General features: G+C 39.6%; 1 pseudogene; it reads left to right on the forward strand.

Annotated features, from left to right (window-relative positions):
• Positions 1-882: 882 nt before the first annotated feature.
• LOC140503134 (putative monooxygenase p33MONOX pseudogene) lies at positions 883-1,777 on the forward strand (annotated as a pseudogene).
• The last annotated feature ends 2,060 nt before the right edge of the window (positions 1,778-3,837 follow it).

A 3,837-nucleotide genomic window follows, 5' to 3' on the forward strand; every position in this document is an offset into this window, starting at 1 on the left:
TTAGAAATAACATAGCTATAAGACAATTCTCTATACATAGGCTACATAGTTATAGCTATCAATTAGTAAAAGTATACAATTGTGACATGTGAGTTATATTATTGGCCAAAAGGAAATGATAGGATTCCAGAGAGAATTGAACCTACCTCCTTTAAACAAAAAAGAAGGAAAAGGGTGTCATAAGAACGGCCAAAGCTGAAACATTTTATTAAAAGAGCATTATAATTGAGAGCAATAAACCCAACACGAGGTATATAGAGCCATAACTATACTAGTAACTATATTTGTACATTTTCTCTCTCTCTCTCTCTCTCTCTCTCTCTCTCTCTCTCTCTCTCTCTCTCTCTCTCTCTCTCTCTCTCTTTCTCTTTCTGTCTAGCTAGCTAGCTAGCTATCTATCCATCCATCCATCCATCTATCTTTCTATCTTTCTATCTATCTAACTACCTATCTACCTACCTATTTCTCTGAAGTTCATGTTAAAGTTAAGAATCCCTGGTCTAGGCCTCACTCTACTTCTAGCTGAGGCCCTTTTGAGTCTTGGTTCTACTTGTGTCATGGCCTCAGTTTGCCCCATGCTCTGGCACTTAGGGAGTTATAATGGGATCTAGAGCCTTGTTGGTCTCAGCTTCCTGTCTATGGTAGAGCCTTGGGTGGCAGACTGTCCCTTTCGCCCCTTTTCCTCTGTCCCACTCCCCCTCCTCACAGAAACCCTGATGTCTGTAGAGTCTCTGCATGAGAGCTGTTTGGGACTCTGCGAGTTCATCATTAGTTGCAGCATGTTCCTTTTTCATCTTTATCTGCATAACTTCCAAAGACTTTCACTGTGGAAATAAGAGTTCTGGATATCTATCTAGAGAAACTCCTGGTTCACAGTCCTTCATGTCATCATCCAGAGAACCAAATGTGCCTGCTATTGAGTGTAGTTCAGGTGGGCTTCCAGGCAAGACGTCTTTGTCAATTGGAATGCATCATCAGGCATTAAGTTATGATGAAGTCCTGGGGGATCCCACACTGATGACTCTACCTTCATGTGACATGTGCAGTAAAGTTCTGTTGAAAAAGCTGGTCATCCCAGATCTGAAGTACCAACAGCTTTCCAAGGTGGAAGAAGGAGAAAATAGTTTCTCTGTAAACCCCTCAGCTTCCATCGACCAAATGAACAAGGCCCCAGTGGTGAAGGCCAAGGCTACATATGTCGTCATAAGCTCTCTAATTACAAAACAGACACAAGAGAGCATCCAGCACTCTGAGCAGGAGGCATGACTGACAGATGCAGGACACACTCCACATAAAGGCCTTACCCCAGAAGAAATCAAGTACCACCATGTGTCAGAGGCACTCCATGAATTGAAGTTACACCATAGAGAACTGATAAAAGAAGGTAGACTGATTGCTGCAACCCAGTCTTCTCCAAGTAGTACACCCCATTCTTCTCCCAAGCAAAATCCCAGAGATGGGTTTACTCATGGATTTTCTACTTCTTTCCCTGGCCTAGATGTTAGCATCGTGGACTCTGGAAAAGGAGAGAGAGATAAACCCTTATCTGAAAAATGGAGCCTTTTTGAATCAAGAACGCTTCAGAAAGCCAACTTGGGTTTCAGTGTCCAGTCCTACAGAAGTACTCAGAAGTCCTCACCGGTGGACCTCATTTGGGTTCAGCCTAATAGAATTGCAGAAGGCCCAGTAGTCTTCAAGCCTCCTAAGATGGACCTTCCAGTGATGGAAGGAAATAAACGATCTCCACAAACCCATAACATCAAATCAGGAGACATGAATGCATTGACTCCTACAGGGTTAAGAGCTTCCTTTTCATATGAGCAAAGTTGCTTTCCCTGGTGAATAACTGTTATGTAGAGAGAGTATCTTAGACTTTTTCTTTCTTCCAAACCACCTTGCATGTGATAAAGGAAAGATGCCATTCCTTTACAGTTCTGCTGAGGATAATATTCCTGGGGAGGTAGTTATTGTTTCTTTAAATATTTGTGCAAAGTTTAAATCTTTCTAACACAGGGAGACATATTCTGTAATGTCCCAAAGTTGGTCTGACTGACTTCTCAAAGTAGAGTTGATTATAGTCACTTTCTGATCTAGAGAACTAAATTGCAAGGGCAAGGGAAATAATTAAGATGTGGTAGACTTGGTTCTGCATATTTTACCCAAGATAAAAAAAGAATCTCTGGTCTAGTTAATCTTCTGGTTCAATGTTCCTGAAAGCAGCTTCTATCTCAAAGATAATAGAATAACAGATCATTCAGAAGTGACAGCAAATTCCAGAACATTACCCAGGTTATCTCTTCATTAACTAAGCTAACTAGAAACTGACACGGATGTATGACCTCATCTACGTGGATATCTCTTCCAGCAATTCAGCTCATAACCCATTCATGGCTGCCAGACCTTTGTGATTCTTGTGCATTTCTCCCTATTAAGTTCCGCATCGGAGTTTTGCACAGTATGATAGGGACCTTCTTCACTTTTCTCCTCACATCACAAAGGTGCCAGTGGAGTACCCTGGGAATCCATCAATTATCTCTTCTTCTTAACCTATTTTTTTCTGTCATTACTTTGTTTAAATGCATACTTCCCTCTGATTTTACTTCAAACTTTCTTGTTTATAATGTGTTATGACCAGCTCATAGCCTTCATATCTCTTTTCTGTGGCCCTTTAAAGGGCGCTAATTTTTAATTCTTCAGTATATATGTCATGCCTAGACTCATAGCCATACAAGATAGGTGATCCACTAGTATTAAAAAATGGTCTTTATTTGAGAGAAAACTTTGAGGTCATCAGAGGAAACTTGCAGTTTTCTGAAGTCAATCCAACCCTTTCTTCTTTTAATACTGTGTCCAATTCAGTGTCCATTTGTAGTTTCTGTCTGATTTAAGTTCAGATCAACAGGCCCAGATGAACTGTATCCCAGGGCATGGAAAGTACTGACAGATGAGGTTGCTGACCTAATGTCAGTGACCTTTGAAATAACATGAAGAACAAGAGGAGTGCCATAGGACAGGAGATGAGCAAATAACATGTTTTTTAAAGGAATGAGGAGTAAAGTGGGATCTATAAATTCTAGATCAGAGAGTTTGACATTTTGTTCCTGGCAAAATTCTAGAACATATTGTTAAAAAGGATAGTTAATGAACATCTAGAACAAAGAGGGGGTTGTGTTCACGAACAGCAAGCACATTTCCATTTTTGATGTGTACTAGACTATGAATTTTCCTGAATGCCATAGATAATTTACCTAGATTTTAACAAATAATTTTGTTGTAATTATTGGACATTTGTGAAAAGCTATACTTTAATGATCTCACTTGTGAGATAACTCATTCTATTCATGTTAACAAAAACAACTGAGAAAACAGTCATATAATAGAAAGGTGAACATGGAGTCAGGGTATCTGGGTGTGAATGCATGCTTTGAAAGGGTCTTGGACAAGAACCATGGGATCTCAACCAAGTCAATTAACTTCTTCTCACCTCAATTTCATCAACTGTAAAATGAGACAGTAAGACTATATGACTCTAAGATACCTCTGAGTCATAAATACATGATCTTTTTAAAAGAAATTTGTAAAATGTATTTATTTTCAGTTCTCAACATTCACTTTCACAAGAATTTGAACTCAAAATTTTCTACCCATGTCTCCCCACCCCCAACCTAGGACAGCATGTCTCCATCCACCCCTTCTTTCAGTCTGTCCTCTCTTCTATTACCCACCCTTCTTCCATTCCCTTTGCCCTCTATTTTCCTGTAGGGCAAACTAGACTTCTCTACTCCATTGCCTCTATATCTTAATTTCCAGTTGCATGCTAAAACAATTTTTAGCATC

The sequence above is a fragment of the Notamacropus eugenii genome, chromosome 5, assembly GCF_028372415.1.
Source record: "Notamacropus eugenii isolate mMacEug1 chromosome 5, mMacEug1.pri_v2, whole genome shotgun sequence".
Taxonomy (NCBI): Eukaryota; Metazoa; Chordata; class Mammalia; order Diprotodontia; family Macropodidae; genus Notamacropus; species Notamacropus eugenii.